This window comes from Solanum lycopersicum, chromosome 11 (genome assembly GCF_036512215.1).
Source record: "Solanum lycopersicum chromosome 11, SLM_r2.1".
Lineage (NCBI taxonomy): Eukaryota > Viridiplantae > Streptophyta > Magnoliopsida > Solanales > Solanaceae > Solanum > Solanum lycopersicum.
This window is the reverse complement of record NC_090810.1, coordinates 48,823,855-48,842,268: the sequence shown is the minus strand read 5'-3', so window position 1 is coordinate 48,842,268 and position 18,414 is coordinate 48,823,855.

The following is an 18,414-nucleotide window of genomic DNA, read 5'->3' as shown; positions in this document are numbered from 1 at the left end:
TTGCTACAAAACAAAGGAAACTAAATAAAAAGAATCAGAAGATTACATGAAATAAGGTATACAAACAAGATATAGAAGATCTAAAATATTGAAAGATGTAAAAGATTGAAAAATCAGAAAAAGTAAAGACAACATATACTGAGATTATCTTTCCTTATTACCTACCTAGGAGAATCAGTTGATATGACGATGGAGAAGAACCGCCAGCAATCCAGATCATGTTTTGATAAAGGCTTTCTTGAGGCATACTTAAACCTGTAAGCTAAGTGAAAGGATGTATTTAGTAGGTTCCAGGCATGGAAATATGTATTAAGGCGGCAATGTAGTAATAATAGTGCTTTAAGGTGAATGCAGCCTATCGAATAATGAACCAGTCTAATCAGCAGATTGATAATTTGCTTTGGAAGCATATTTAGAGAACTAATATTCCACACAAAGTAGCTTTTGGCAAAGTAATTTTTCCTTATATAGGACAATATATTGAGAAGAAAGATCACAATGTGCTCCCGATTCTTTCTATGTGGAGTTAAGGGCAAAGATAGTCAGTTAACCATCTATTCCTACATTGCTAGGTGATAGAATAGGAATTTTTCATTAATTTTAAAAGCATATTTTGGATTATGCCCAGGAAGATTACCGAAGCTCAATAGAGTTGGGAGGAAGCAATAGTAATGGAAAAGAGCACAAGTAGATGGAGGATGGCCCCTGAATTTGGAAAGAAATAAATTTAATATGCTTTGAGGAACAAAAAACTATATTTTTATGGGGTAATTATATTTTCAATTCTATACATGGCCAAAATGTCGTATACAAGGGGTAAAACAAAAGGGAAAGAGTAAATAATCTACAAAATGGTATTAGGCTCTCCAAACTCCACCCAATCATCTATACGAAAAGGAACTTCATGTGAGCACCAAAAAAATAGAAGGGAACAGAGACTTCTCCTCAACCGGGAGAAATTAGACTCTACTCCTTCAAAACATATACTATTTCTCTCTCCAAACATTTCACATTAACATAAGCGGAACCACATTCCTAGCCCTTCTTCTTCTCATTTTGCTTCCGGTCCTCCACCTAAACGTTAACTCTTTCACAATTTTTGACGTTGCCTACGGAGTGTAACCACCTAAACATATTCCCACCATAACTCATGGTCATTCCGCAATGTCAAAGAAGAATATCCACATCCTCACATGTCTTCTTACATAGTTAATACCAATTGATGCAAACAACATTTTGCTTTCTATGTTTTTCTTCTATCAAAATCACCCTTCTCGCAGCTATTCAAGTGAAAAAACGCACCTTCCTTGGCACCTTTGGTATCCTTGTTGCATTATATGGAAAAACGTAAGCAATCAATTTCTCATTGGAGGAATTCATAGAGAATACTCCAGTGTTCCCCAAGCCCCACCACCAATTGTCTCGTTCATCACCGGACTCAACAACTTCCCAATCTTGAAATTCCCTTCTAAATTTGAAGTCCCAAAAAACCTCCACCGCGTGTCCCCTTAATATTTTGTATTGTCAAATCTCTTTGGCAAGACACTCCGTATCTCTTAAATTTATGTATCAATAATGTCTCCACACCATTTATGCCCCCAATAATTTACCCTTCTTCCATCTCAGACCTTGACTGAGATATTTTCCAAAACATAATCCCATTCCTTTATGGTATTCCTCCACAAACCACAACCGAAACACAAATCATATCTATAAGTGAGACACTGATATTGTCCCTCACCCCTAAACGCAAAAAAATCAAAGTCCCTCAAGTAACCCCAAGGGAAGGTATATCCATCATCCCGCTTCATGCTTTCATAACTAGAATAACATCATTGTTAGTAGGAAATATCGCTGAAGATATGCAAAAACAAACTCATTTCCTTTGATTTTACTTAAGTTCCATTTGAAGTATAATGGAATCTAGGAATTTTCAGTCAACAAGACCCTAGGCCTTTTCACAATCAAGTTTTCACTCTACACCTACAACTCCATTTTTTAAAAAACTGGTAATGTTGAACACACCTACCAGTTTTTGCTTTCTCCTTCAATCCACTACTTTGTTTCCCACCAAAGCCGCATCTATAATTTATGTACCCTTCACAAAACATTGTGGCGAAGTAGAGATAATATCGTCTAACACCTTCTTAAGTTCAATAGAAATCACCTTAGACATGATCTTTAGATGCTTCCAACTATACTAATAAGTCTATAGTCCTTCATGCTCGTAGCTACTTCCCTTTTGGGATGATGACAATGGATGAAGCATTAATAATTTTCTCAAATTTCCCTCTTTCATGAAACTCAACAACAATATCCATCACATCAGTTCTAACTATTTTCCAAATAGAAACCATCTATTCTTTATCACCCGCAAAAAAAGCCACCACCCTTTTTATTTCCTATTCCTCGATTGCTCTTTCTAGCCACATGTTGGAGATATGGTTTAGGTAATGGAACATTAATATGTATGAACAACCCTACATCAACTGAATTCCTTGGGTGGGGTTGCACAAGGGTTCTTATTCTGCTGGCGGTACTGTGGTATAGACATAGTACTCCGGGAGAACCAAGAAAACTCCGAACAGTACTAACTGCTAAGTTACCAAAATCATTTCTCGGCAACAGGATTTCTCTCCGAAAATTACTGTTTCCTTACTAACTGCATTGACTCTGTCTCACTTATGTTGCTCCCTCAACTAATCGGGGTTAAATAGTACAATACACGTCCTAAGAAAAGAACAAAATCAGTCTAATTACATTATTACAAAAAATGAATCACTCCAATTGATCCTAAATCATATGCATAAGAATTATAAGATCTTAATACAAACTGTTAAATTAGGTCTTGGTCCTAACTCACACCCCAAAAGCTAAGTTACCAAAATCATTTCTCGGCAACAGGATTTCTCACCGAAAATTACTGTTTCTTTACTAACTGCATTGACTCCATCTCACTTATGTTGCTCCCTCAACTAATCGGGGTTAAATAGTACAATACACGTCGTAAGAAAAGAACGAAATCAGTCTAGTTACATTATTACAAAAAATGAATCACTCCAATTGATCCTAAATCATATGCATAAGAATTATAAGATCTTAATACAAACTGTTAAATTAGGTCTTGGTCCTAACTCACACCCCAAAAGCTATCTCAAACGCAGGAGGATTGCTCAAACCTTATAAGGAGTCCACCCATCTCATTAACCATTAATGTGAGACTTTTTCCATTCTACAACACAAACAAACCAAATAAAAAATCTCCAAGTATAGCATACTTGAATTCAATCTTTGTAAATCAAACCATGGTAAAAGGAACCACACAACTTACTCTTCATGTCTGGGAAGAAATATATAGGCATTCTCAAATATATTCACCCCTTTCCACCACCTTCTTAGTATGAAAAATGAAGCTTCCTTTTCATTCTGCTGTAGAGAATTAGGAATTGGATTCAGATTTACAGATATTCGAAAGATTGATACACTACAAGAACTAGGAAATAAATACAGATAGTATCAAATAGTTCCTAAGTGTTCAACATATGTTCCACTAGAAAATCAAGTACAAATGGCATAGTCATCTGCAACTTTACATTATGTCTTTAGAGTATCCATACTTCATATGAAGACATAATTAATGAAATGAAAGTGTGCTCCCTAAAGCTTAAGCTTTTAAATGAGATTGTAACGCACATTTCAACATGGTATCAGAATAGCAGATATCTTGGGTTCAAGTCTCATTGACACACATTATCAAAAGATTTCCACATGTTTGACCCGTTGAGAGATAATTAATTATGTAAATGAGTGCTCTCTCCAACAGTTTGAAAATTTAGATGAGACGGTACTTCAACAAAGATAATATAAAGGCAACAAATATTTGGAGAAAAGACTAATACACCAAAAATAAATCAGCGTTTAAGAGTACAAGTCATTTTACCTTATCTATTCAATCTTTTTCAGAATAAATAAATAAAGATGAGGCCAGTGCTCTCTTCTCCATGTTTTATTTGGAAAATGGGTAATGTTGTATTCCTCAGCATTAAGGAGATGTTGGGGGACCTTCAAAAGAAGAAATAAAAAAAAAATACTTACAGGGATCCTAAAAATTCTACGAACTATTATGTATCCTCTAAACCAATATCTTTACACCATAAAAAGAGAGATACAAAACATTTCATCTAAACGCTCTATTCACCACATTTTTGTGGGGTTCCAGCCCCATATTTTTTTCCAAAGTCTTATTTTGGTACAACAACATACCAACTAAATCTTACCAAGATAATACTTAAGTTGAAAAGCTTGAAACTTAAGTATTTTCATGATGTAATTGGTGACATCATTAGTTGTAAATTTCTTTTATAAATAGAGTATTTGTAACAACCCTAAAAATGGATATGCTAAGTAATTCTTAATGTCTCTAGAATGGCAACGATTAGACCAGGTTCACACAGATTGATGCGGGTAGAACCAAACCTTGGAACCCTTGCTACATCCAAGCCAACTAAATTGAGGAGTTAGTTGAGCTGAGAAAGGTTGGGTCCAACCATGTAGGGCTCTCGAATATGAAGATTTACTTGAAGGAGTCTTTACCGGACTTAAAAAGGGAAAATCTTAGGTTTGGAGGGTGTAGGAGTAAAATGGTGTTTTTACACGATAGAAATAGTATCGTAATTACCCTAAATATATAATAAAAGATTTAATTAATAAGGTGGAGGGGAATTTTGGAGAGAGAGGACCGAAATTGGGCTGTTGAAGTGAAGTCTTGCTCCACCCGTGTTCGAACCTAGGTGGAAACAATGAATTAAATTGTTTTAATTTAAGTTGGTAAATTAATGTTATTATTTTATATTGATTAGTAATTAAATGATTTAAAATGAAAGGAAATCATATTTTTAATTATTAAATAAAACCTTATTTGACTAAGTCCTAAACTAGACTCCTAAGCCTAATAAAACTCTTCTCTCCCACACTCATATGTCTCTCTCTCACGTCTCTATCACTCTCATTCACTTTTTCTGCCAAAATAACTCCAAAAACAGTAGGTAAACCAAAATTCTTCACACTTGAAGAACTCACAACGAAAATATAAGACAAAAAACAAAATTTATCACGTAGGCAAAGAGAAGTTTGTCTGTCGAGTTGGTGTTGCCTTTGAGGGGATTTGGACGTGAATTTTGGAAAATAATTCGGGAAGCAAGTCGAGGTTTGAACTTCATAAAAGTAAGGGTTTTCTTACTCGTGGTACATTTCCGAAGAGACCTTTAAGGCTCAGGTGAATCTACTAAATAACTAGGGCTATTTCCATTGTTGTCAAACTCCTTGTCCCTAGTGTCCCTTGGATATCAATGTGAAATAGGTTTGTTGTTGGTATGTTTCCTGGTAGCTTAAGTGTGAATTTTGATTTTCGTTATAATGTGTTCTTGATTATGTGTTTGGAATTGTAAGCATGTTTAGTTATGTCATCCCAAAGTATGTGAAAATGATATGTTTTTATGGTTGAATTTGTGCGAATATTTGTGTAAATCATGAGGTGTAAAAGTGGTGTAATGTTGCTGGATGAAATGGTAATTCTTGACTGAATATAATCATAAAAATATTACACTTAAAGATGCACCAAATGATCCACGAAATGCCTTAAGAATTAACGTTTGAATGATGATAAAAAGAAGCTGAAAATAGTGAACAAATTTCAAGCATTTGGTAGGTTGGGTTCGGCCAAATAAACAAAATTCAATGAAAAATTAATGTAAAATAAGTGAGATCACTAAGTATTGAAACCAAGACATAATTACATGAAAGCTACAAAAAAACTTAACAAAAGATTAAGAAAAAATGGATTGGAAGAGACTAAATTTCAAGCCTGCTGGAAATTGTAGTCTCGGCCAACTTTTAAAAAAATGAGCTTGGTTTAATTTTTTTTAAATGTGAGGTCATTTGGGATTTAACCCATGACATCACTAAATTAAAAATTCATAAAAAATTCGTGAGACAAATGCAAGGATAAATAGATGTGGTCATTGGTGAGTGGGGATTGAACTCGCAACCTCTTGAATGGATGAGAGAGTTAGGAGAAAAATAAAGGAGAAAATAAATTTGGAGAATAGGGATTGAACCCAAAACCTCTTGGATAGGTGAGAAAGTTAAGAGAAATTAAAAAAAATTAGCTTGTGGGGGATTGAACCGACAACCTCCTTGACTTAAACGAAAAAGGAGAGGACAAAAAGAGAGGAAATATTATGGGGTTTATGGGGATCGAACTAGGGTCCCCCAAGTCTGAAAAATTCCATTATCAAACATAAAATAAGATTAAGTGTTGTCCAAGGGATTTGAAATCGGGTTCCCTTGCCCAATTCCGTATTGACACATAAGACCTACGTAATTAAATATTTAATAAATGCTGCCTCTAAAGATCGGAATCAATATCTTGGCATATCTACAAGATGCATAAGTATAGTACCATATAATCTTGGGTAAATATGAATTACTTAGACAAACTATGAATGAAGCCCCATGGCTTGTATGTATAGTCCCATAAGTCTAGCATACGTTTAAAAGTAAGTGAACCTAAAATGTATATAATGAAATGATGAAACCCTAGAAGGGTTAAGTACGAGGGTAAAATACATTAAATGTCCAAGTGCCGTGACATATGATAAAATGAAAAATGAAATGATGAAATGAACAATGAAATGATGAAACCCTTGAAGGTTTAAGTAAGAGTGTGAAAAACACCAAATGGCCAAGTGCATTGGCATATGATGAAATGAACATTCACGTAAAAAGGGGTGAGTAACTATGAAGAGAAAATATTCTAATGATAATGAATGTGGTGACAACATGATATGAGGATAATGTCAAAGATGAGAGCAATCTCAAATGAACCTAAATAAATGTTACCAAAACGTACTCACCTATGAGAGTGTAAAGTTAATGAAGAGATCAGTCTCTATGAACACTCTAATTAAAAGTATTAAGATTAACACACTTAATACTAATGATGATATGGGAAATCATCTTTTGAGATATGATGTCCTCATACTAGAAGCCAACTTCCATGATGTATGAGTTGAATGTAATGGAGCTTTATGCTGAGCACCAATAGACTATCTATGAGCCGTAATACCTTCTTTCGGGCAGGGCGGAGGTTCACGTAACTCTCATGAGATGAGACTGCTCAGCATGCTGGGTATGGGTTTCCTTATATCTCCTAGTCTTCAAGTGTATAATGAAAATATAAGGATTTGGCGGGGTTCGATTCCCATATACGCTAGCATGTTTTGGGTCACTTTGGCCGGCGATTCCACCTCTTTTCGGTGTGGGGTTTCATTACACTGGATTTCATGAAGATCACATGATCTATGTCGGTTAAAGTTAAAGTTCCCAATGAATGAATGAGGCATACCTCAAATGATGCACATAATGAAACGAATGATACTAAAGGTGTTAGGATAGGATAATCAAGAGGTTAGTTGGATTCAAGTAATGACATTAGGTCATTCTTGGTCATTCCAAAACGAACCCGATGAAAGTCTTAAACTACATCCTAGGTATAGATGGTGTTTACGCTAGACCATGAATGAAATGAAATGAAGTACGCACGAATGAACGAAGCAGGCTGTGTGTTTGCTAAAGAAGTCTCCCTAGTTGAGGTCCCATATGTAACTCATTTTTGGAAAGTCTTAATATCAAGTCCATGATTCCAAGGTCTCATGACATATGAATGAATGATATGAACAACATTATATGTTACAGGAATTATGATATGTGCTATGTGTACGTTGTTGCATGCTTTGTGCAAAATGTTTAATATGATGATACATGTTACTCGCATGACATAACTTTCGTATTCCAAATTTGGAAAGTTCATAAACTTTCCTAATCCAAATTTGGGAAGTTCATTCCCTTTCCAAATCTCAATTCGGCAATTCCACTAATTTGACCTGCTATAATCATATAGCTAGGAAAGAGCTATTCTTTCTCATGCATGTCCTTGGTGTGTGCTTGCATATACCCATACATAGTACAAGTGTGTACTAATTCCATACAACTCTATATTTTTAGGTGCAGGAACATGTGGACGCTACAATTTACAGGTTGACGTTGCATCTATCCGTACGTGGATCTTTCATCCCGACTTGGTAGTACCTCATGCTTTCGAGGTTGTCAATTGTTATTATCTAGATTAGATGTAGACTTTAGCTAGTGGAGCATGTTCCACTAGTATTTCATTTCCCATTTCATTTCATACTTTGAAATGGTGCCATTTTGGCAAGTACACATTTAATGCAGATATGAACCATTTCTTTCATTTGATGATCTTAATGTTAGATGGTTGATGGTGAACAATCATACATGTAATAAAATGTTTAATAAGCATGTTAGGAAATAAAAAGTTTCAAATTTTCCGCTAAAATTAATCTAGATGAAGTAAAAATGACATTTGTAGGCTTGTCTGCGACCTCCGAGAGGTCAACGATGCCGGTCTCGTCTGGGGTCTGATATACCGTGGTTTCACGATATTATTAATACTTTTTCCTTAAGTTTAGTGTGTCCAAAAGCCTTTTTGTGATAATTTTATATAAGTATCTCCTTATTTGTAGGAAATCTGTCCAAAGATGAATGCGGAGGTTTTTGAGCAAATAAATGCAAAAGAGACCACCTACGGAGCTTGTGACAGTCCGTCATGCTTGTGACGATTCATAGGTGGCAGCGTAGTGCAGCTGCTAAAGGAAGATGGGGAAGTCTGACCAAGTGTGGGGTCATGGAAAATGTGACAGACCATCGTAGCCATGACGGTCCGTCCTGCAGGTTCGTCATGAAGATCAGAGAAGTAGCCCAGTACCCATATTCCAAGAGTTCAAGTGTTTTGGAACGGAGCCCCTCAACGGACCATTGTGCTCGTAACAATCCGCCATACCTGCCGTCAAGGGTAATGAAGAGAGTAGCAGAAGAAATTTCATCAAGTATGGGACGACGGAGTCCATGAAGGTTGGTCGTGACCACGACGATCCGTCGCGATATCCGTCGATTCATCCGCGTTTTTGACAAATTTCCAGCAAATAGAGTCCTTGTTTCATTAGGTTTTTGTTTTCTATAAATAATTCAAAAAACGTCGTTTTTGAGGTTAGACTCTGGATTATTTTGTTAGACTCTGATCATTGTTAGACCTTTGACTATTGGGAGACTCTTGATTATTTTGTAGACTCTTTGAGAGATTATTGATTATCTTAAGACTTTTATCATTGATTGTTGGTGAGTTTTGCTGATTAATCAATTTAACTTTTGGATATTACTCTTTCTCATCGAAGTAAGTGCATGAATTCTTATATCACATATTTGAATATTGTAATTATGACTATGGGTAGCTAAACTCCATAACTAGGGTTGTGGGAACCATCGGTCAATAATGAGGTAAAACCTAACTAAAATAACAATTCTAGAATAGTGTCTTGCATGTATTGATAATTCTTTCTTTTAGAAGTCCTTTTAACGGATGGCCAACGTTAGAACTTGCCTTAATGCTACTTGCCGGACCAAGGAGGTAGATAATAGGAAAAGAGTTATCAACATAGATTTAGTGTATACTATCTAATATGCTAGTATTGATTGGTACGAGGTAATAACTTAGTCAAATATCGAATACGATGCTTAATATGAGGTAAAGATATGGGTTAGGGTAGCAACACATATAGCCGGACCAAGGTGTGGAGAGAAATTTTCAAGATGCCAGACCAAGGATTTAGAAATACACAACTTATCACTTTGCATGCAAGATACTAGGAAAGAATTGTTATAGTTAGACTTATCAAGTTATGAACTTGTGGGGAACACGTGAACCCTAGTTACTTTGATTAATTGATTAAAGTCCAACATTCGAAGCTGTTAGTTGTCTTATTTTATTTCCTAGTTATTTTCATTTATTAGGAATAGAAACCCCCCCCCTCCCCCTTTTTTTTTTATCATTTTTGCTTTCCAAGGAAGTAATTGACTGAACAATAGTAGTAATAAATTGAAGTTAAGTCTAAACTATTTTCCTCGTGGGAACGATCCAAACCTCACTAGTTGGGTTATTTACTTGACACAACCACTTTACTTCTTATTTGAGAAGTAAGTTTCAGCGTATTTGGGTCTAGACTCTGGTCTTGACAAAGTTGGTATCAGAGCTCTAGGTTAAATTTTGAGGATAGTAAGTTCACATCTACCACATTGAGTAGTTTCTAAGTAATGGTAGTGAAGTTCACCACTATCCTGGATTAGAGACTACATGACGCGTAGGAAAATTTCCCTTCTTCTAATCTATCGTGCATTTTCTAATGTCGAATTTCTTGGTGTTAAGATCATATCTAACATCAACTCTTAAAGTTTCCAAAAGATGAATACGAGGAGAAATGCAGGCAGAGAGATTGGAGGAGCAAATGCTGAAGTAAACCAAGCTCCTCCCCAGGGCCCAGCTACTGAAATGGAGATGCCTGTTAACCTAGCTGGGTTGACAGATGGAGAATAAAGGATATCCTTGGAATAGATGGACCAAGCCATAACCTTACAAGATCAGGCTATGACAGCCGAGGCAGAGCAACAAGGTGTTCCCAGGATGAACCCACCTGCCAACACCATGGATAGTAGGTTAAGGACTTCACGAGGATGAATCCTTACCTTTACACTGGATCTAAGATTGTTGAGGATCTCGAGGAGGAGTTTAGGGAATCTATGTTGCATGACAACATGGACCTTTCCAGGCTTATGGTCTATGTACAGCAAGTGGAGGAAAGTAGGAAGAATAAACACACTAGGGTAGGGAATATGTCAAGGAAAGCCGAGGAGAATTTTTCAAGAAAGAGTAGTACCGAGATCAGGGATAAGCCCAGGTTTAAGAAGGGACTCTCCCACCAAGGGGAGTGAAGTTCATCCAAGGGTCGCTATGATAGGAATTTTGAATTTAGAGTTAAGAGAACGAATGAAGTAGATACACCACAGGAGAGACCACCTTACACGAAGTGTGCAAACTACATGGAGGAGAGTGTATGATGGACACAAACGCTTCTTACAGTTGTGGCAAATCGGGTCACATGGTGAAGGATTGTATTAATAGGAGAATTCAAAAACAAGGGAAGGAGAGAGTTCATCCTAATGGTCCAAGTGAAGAGGATCTAAGGAGGCAATGATTCTTTGCACTCAAGTCTAGGGGTGCAGGGGAAGGCACCTCTGGTAAAGTCTGAGGTGAGTAGCCTTAATTAGTTGTTCAGGTATTTAACTGTGAATGGTGTGTATGCACTAGTATGAGGTTAATATGTTTGAGACATCATGTTGGTTCTGATTTGTATGATTTATATGTTTACTTATGTTGTATGCTTTGATGAGACTAGTTTAGGAAATAGTTCCTTAGTCTATCAATGTGAAACTATTAGTAGGTTTCAAGGATGTGTACCATCATGTTAATATGTGAATCAGATATTAACCAATGGGGAGTATTGGATTACCTATGTAGGCATACATTTTATAGATGACTTACTTATTGTTAGTAAAGAGTAGTGTCATTCGGGGACGAATGTTCCTAAGTGGGGGATAATGTAACAACCCTAAAAATGAATATACTAAGAAATGTTTAATGTGTCTAGAATGCCTACGATTAGATCGGGTTCGCACGGATGGATGCACGTAGAACCAAACCTCTTAACCCTTGCTACAACAAGGAAAATTAACTTGGGGAGTTAGTTGAGCTAGAAAAGGTTAGGTCCAACCATGTAGGTCTCTCGAATACGAAGATTTATTCGAATGAGTCTTTAGTAGAGTTAAAAAGAGGAAATCTTAGGTTTGGAGGGTCTACTGGTAAAATGGTCTTTTTTTTAGGCTAAGGGTAGTATCGTAATTACCCTAAATATACAATTAATTATTTAATTAATAAGATAGAGGGTTATTTTGGGGAGAGAGGGCCAAAATTGGATTGTTGAAGTGAAGTCTTGCTCCACCCGTGTTCGAAGCTAGGTGGAAGTAATGAATTAAATTGTTTTAATTTACGTTGGTAAATGAATGTAATTAATTTATATTTATTATTTATTAGCTGATTTAAAATAAAAGGAAATCAGATTATTAATAATTAAATAAAACTTATTTGACTAAGTCCTAAACTAGACTCCTAAGCCTAAGAAAACTCTTCTCTCCCATGCTCATCTCTCTCTCTCACGTCTCTATTACTCTCACTCACATTTTTCTCTGCCAAATAACGTACAATAACAGTAGGTAAACTAAAGTTCTTCACACTTGAAGAACCCAAAACGAAAATTATAAACAAACAACTAATCAAACACGTTAGGCAAATAAAGGGTTTTTCGGTCGAGTTAGTGTTGAATTTGAGGGGATTTGGGCGTGATTTTTGGAGAATATTTTGGGCAGAAAGTTGAGGTTTGAACGTCATAAAAGGTATGGGTTTTCTTACTCTTGGTCACTTTCCCAAGAGACCTTTAAGGCTCAGGTGAATCTACTAAAAACTAGGGTTGCTCCCGTTCTTGTCGAACTCCTTGTCTTTAGTGTCCCTTTGATATGAATGTGAAATAGGTTAGATATCATATTGTTGGTATGTTTGCTGGTAGTTTAAGTGTTAAGTTTTATTTTCGTGATAATGTGTTTTGAATGGTAAGCATGTTAAGTTATGTCAACCAAAAGTATGTGAAAAATGATATGTTTTGATGGTTGAATTTTATGTGCGAATGTTTGTGTAAATGATGAGGTGCAAAAGTGGTGTAATGTTGCTGGATGAAATGGTAATTCTTATCTGAATATAATCTTAAAAATATAACACTTAAAGATGTACCAAATGATCCGTGAAATGCCTTAAGAATTAATGTATGAATGATGATAAAAAGAAGCTGAAAATAGTGAATAAATTTCAAGCATTTGGTAGGTTAGGTTGGGTTCGAAAAAAAAAAGGGTACAAAATGCAATGAAAAATGAATGTAAAATAAGTTAGATAACTAAGGATTGAACCCAATACATAATTACATGAAATCTACAAAAAAAATCAACAAAAGATTAAGAAAAAAATGGATTGGAAGAGACAAAATGTCAAGCTTTCTGGAAATTGTAGTCTCGGTAAAATTTTAAAAAAATGAGCTTGGTTTAATTTTTTTAAAATGTGAGGTCATTGGGGATTGAACCCATGACATCACTAAATTAAAATTTCGCAAAAAATTCATGAGAAAAATGCAAGGAAAAATAGATGTGGTGAGTCTAGGTGAGAAAGTTAAGAGATATATTAAAATAAAAATAATGAGCTTGTGGGGGATTGAACCCACAACCTCCTTGACTTAAACGAAAAGGGAGAGGATAAAAAGGGAGAAAATATTATGGGGTTGATGGGGATCGAACTAGAGTCCCCCAAATCTAAAAAATGCGAAAAAAGTTTACAATAAGATTAAGTGTTGGACTAGTCCCCCAAATCTGAAAAATGCGAAAAAAGTTTACAATAAGATTAAGTGTTGTCCAAGGGATTTGAAATCGGGTTCCCTTTCTCAATTCCGTATTGACACATAAGTCATACGCAAGTAAATATTTAATCAATACTGCCTTTAAAGATCGAAGTCAATATCTTGTCATATCTACAAGATGCATAAGTCTTGTACCACATAATCTTGGGTAAATATGAATCACTTAGACAAACTATGAATGAAGCCCCATGGCTTGTATGTATAGACCCATAAGTCTAGCATAAGTTTTAAAGTAAATGAACCAAAAATGTATGTAATGAAATGATGAAACCCTAGAAGGGTTAAGTACGAGTATAAAATACACTAAACGACCAAGTGCATTGGCATATGATAAATTGAACAACGAAACGATGAAATGAACAATGAAATGATGAAATGAACAATGAAATGATGAAACACTTGAAGGGTTAAGTAAGAGTGTGAAACATACCAAATGGCCAAGTAAATTCGCATATGATGAAATGAACATTCACGTAAAAAGGGGTGAGTAACTATGAAGAGCAAATGTACTAATGATAATGAATGTGGTGACAACATTATATGAGGCTAATGTAAAAGATGAGAGCAATCTCAAATGAGCGTCAGTAAATGTTACCAAAACGTACTCACCTATGAGAGTGTAAAGATAATGAAGAGACCAATCTCTATGAAAACTCTAATGAAAGTATTGATATTAACACACTTAATACTAATGATGAGATGACAAATCATCTATTAAGCTATGATGTCCTCATACTAGAATCCAACTTCCATGATGTATGAGTTGAATGTAATGGAACTTTATACTAAGCATCGATAGACTAGCTATGAGCGATGAGGCCTTCTTTTGGGAAGGGCAGAGGTTCACGTAACTCTCATGAGATTAGACAGTCCGGCATGCCAGGTATGGGTCTCATTATATCTCTTTTTGAACCTATACTGCCAATATAGGGATCTGGCGGGGCTCAATTCCCATATACGCTAGCATTTTTGGGTCAATTTGGCCAATGATGCGACCTCTTTTTGGTGTGGGATTTCATGACACTGGATTTCATTATGCTCACATGATCTATGTCGGTTTAAATTAAAGTTTTCAATGAATGAATGAGGCCAACCTCAAATGATGCATATAATGAAACGAATGATACCAAAGGTGTTAGGATAGGATAATCAAGAGGTGAATTAGATTCAAGTAATACCATTAGGTCATTCTTGGTCATTGCACAACGAACCCGAAGAAGGTCTTAATCTACATCCTAGGTATACTTGGTGTTTACACTGGCCCATGAATGAAATGAAATGAAGTATGTACGAATGAACGAAGCACACTCTGTGTTTGCTAAAGCACACTCCCTAGTTGAGGTACCATATGTTGAACCATCATGTTTGGGAAGTCATAATGTCAAGTCCATGATTCCAAGGTCTCATGTCAAATGAATGAATGATATGAACAACATTATGTGTTACAGGAATTATGATATGTGCTATGTGTACGATGTTGTGTGCTGAGTGCTGTGTGAAAAATGTTAAGTATGATATGCATGTAAATCGCATGGCATAACTTTCCTAATCCAAATTTTGGAAGCATATAAAATTTCCTAATCCAAATTCGGGAAGTTGACTTAACTTCCAAATCTCAATTTGGCAAGTCCACTGACTTGACCTGCTATAATCATATTTCTAGGGAAGTGCTATTCTTTGTTTTGCATGTCCTTGGTGTGTGGTTGCATATACTCATACTTAGTACAAGTGTTTACTAATTCCATACAACTCTATATTTTAGGTGTAGACACAGGTGGATGCTAGAGCTTACAGGTTGACATTGTAGCTATCCGGACGTGGAGCTTTCATCCGGACTTGATAGGACCTCATGCTTTCGAGGCTATCTACTATTATTATCTATATTATATGTAGACTATATCTAGTGAATCATTTTCAACTACTGTTTCATTTCCCATTTTATTTCAGACTTTGTATTGGTGTCGTTTTGGAAAGTACACATTTAATGCAACTACGAACTATTTCTTTCATTTGATGATCTTAATGTTACATGGTTGATGGTGAACAATCATACATGTAATATAATGTTTAGTAAACATGTTCGGAAATAAAAATTTTCAAATTTTCTGCTAAAATTATTCTAGATGAAGTAAGAATGACGTATTTAAGCTTCTTTGCGACCTCTGAGAGGTCAACGACGCCGGTCTCGTCTGTGGTCTAGACTCTGGTCCTGACAGCTGTTGTGTGCTATGTGCAAAATGTTAAGTATGATGGTGCATGTTACTCTCTTGTCATAACTTTCCTAATCCAAATTAGGAAAGCTCATAAACTTTCCTAATCCAAATTTAGAAAGTTCACTCTCTTTCCTAATTTCAATTTGGAAAGTCCATTGACTTGACATGCTACAATCATGTTGCTAGGAAAGAGCTATTCTTACTCATGCATATCCATGTTGTGTGCTTTCATATACCCATACTTAGTACAAGTGTGTACTAACCCTATACAACTCTAAACTTTTAGGTCTAGGCAAATGTGGATGCTAGAGCTACAGGATCTATGCTGTAACTATCTGGACGTCGAGTCTTCATCCGAATATGGTAGGCCTTCATGATTTCGAGGATGCTTTCCAATTTATATTCTATATTATTTGAAGGATTGAGCTAGTGGAGTATGTTCCATTAGAGTTTCTTTCCCATTTTTGTTCAGACATTGTATTGGTGCCATTTTTGCAAGTACATCTTTATCGTTATAATAGACTGATTCTTTCATTTGATGGTCTTAATTTTAGATGGTTAATGGTGAAAAAATTATATGTGTTATAGAATGATTAGAAACCATGTTTGGAAACAAAAAGTTTCAAATTTTCTGCTAAAATTAACCTAGATGAAGTAAGAATGACGTATGTAAGCTTGTCTGCAACCTCTGAGAGGTCAACGACGCCGGTCTTGTCTGGGTTATAGATTCTGGCTGTGACAAAGTTTTTATCGGAGCTCTAGGTTAAACTCCAAGGATAATAAGTTCATATCAACCACATTGAGTAGTTTCTAAGTCGTGGTAGTAAAGTGCACCACTATCTTGGATTAGAGACTGCATGATGCATAGGAAAATTTCCCTTTTTCTAATCTTATTGTGCCTTCTCTAATGTAGGATTTCTTGGTGTTAAGAGCGTATCTAACATCAACACTTGAAGTTTCCAAAAGATGAATACAAGGAGAAAAGTAGGCGGGGAGATTGGAGGAGCGGCTACTGGGGTAATTCAGGTTTCTCTCCAGGCTCCAACTGCTGGATAGAGATGCCTATTAACTCAGATGGGTTGACCAATGGAGAAGTAAGGAAAAATTTGGTACAGATGGCCCAAGCTAGCATTTTATAAGCTCAGGCTATTGGGTTTGATTGAAATGGAGAAGTCTGAGTTGGCATCCCACCAACTAAAGGATATTGCTCAATCCTAGTATTAGGTGTGGCAGGATAGAAGAGCCTTAGGAGGGGGTCCTATTACTTGGGATCTTTTCAAGATGGATTTTTAGGGCGGTTCTTTCCCAGATAAATGAAGGAGGCTAAGGTTGAGAAATTCATCAACCTTTAGCAGGGCTCGATATCAGTCAGGGATTACTCCCTGAGGTTTGTAAGACTTTACAGCCCAGGAGAGGCCACCTTTTAGGAAGTATGGCATATTGCATGCGGGAGAATGTATGATGGACTCTAACGCTAGTTATAGTTATGGAAAACCGGGTCACATGATGAAGGATTGTTCGAATAGGACAAGTGAAAAGTAAGGGAAGGAGAGAGTTCAACCTAATGGTCCAAGTAATGAGTCTCCAATGAGGCAACAATTCTTTGCACTCAAGTGTAGGGATGCAGGAACAGGCACCTCTGGTAAAGTCTTGGGTGAGTAGCCTTAATTAGTCTTTCATGTATTTGACTGTGTATGGTGTTTATGCACTAGTATGAGGTTAATATGTTTGAGTCATCATGTTGGTTGCTGATTTGCATGATTTACATGTTTAGTTATGTTGTACGATTTGTTGAGACTAGTTTAGGAAATAGTTCCTTAGTCTATTAATGTGAAGCTACTAGTAGGTATAAAGGATGTACACCATCATGTTATTATGTGAATCATATATTCACCAATGGGGAGTATTGAATTACCTGAGTATGCATACATTTTATAGATGAATTACTTATTATTAGTAAAGAGTAGTGTCATTCGGGGATGAATTTTCCTAAAGGGGAGGGGGGGGGGGGGGAGGAATGTAACAACCCCTAAAATGGATATGTTAAGTAATGCTTAATGTGTCTAGAATGCCAACGATTAGACCGGGTTCACACGGATTGATGCGCATAGAACAAAACTCTAAAGCCTTGCTACATCAAATCAAACTAACTTGGGGAGTTATTTGAGCTAGGAAAGGTTGGGTCCAACCATGTAGGTCTCTCGAATACGAAGATTTACTTGAAGGAGTCTTTATCGGACTTAAAAAGGGAAATCATAGGTTTGGAGGGTCTTGGGGTAAAATGGTCTATTTCTAGGATAAGGGTAGTATCGTAATTATCCTAAATATATAATTAATTATTTAATTAATAAGGTGGAGGGACACTTTGGGGAGAGTGGACCGAAATTGGGCTCTTGAAGTGAGGTCTTGCTCCACCCAGGTTCGAACCTAGGTGGAAGCAATAAATTAAATTGTTTTTAATGTAAGTTATTAAATTAATGTAATTAATTTATATTTCTTATTTATTAGGTTATTTAAAATAAAAGTAAATAAGATTATTAATAATTAAATAAAACTAATTTGACTAAGTCCTAAACTAGACTCCTAAGCCTAAGAAAACTCTTGTCTCCCATGCTCATCTCTCTCTCACGTCTCTATCACTCTCACTCACGTTTTTCTCTGCCAAATAACGTAAAATAACTGTAGGTCAACCAAAGTTCTTCACACTTGTAGAACTC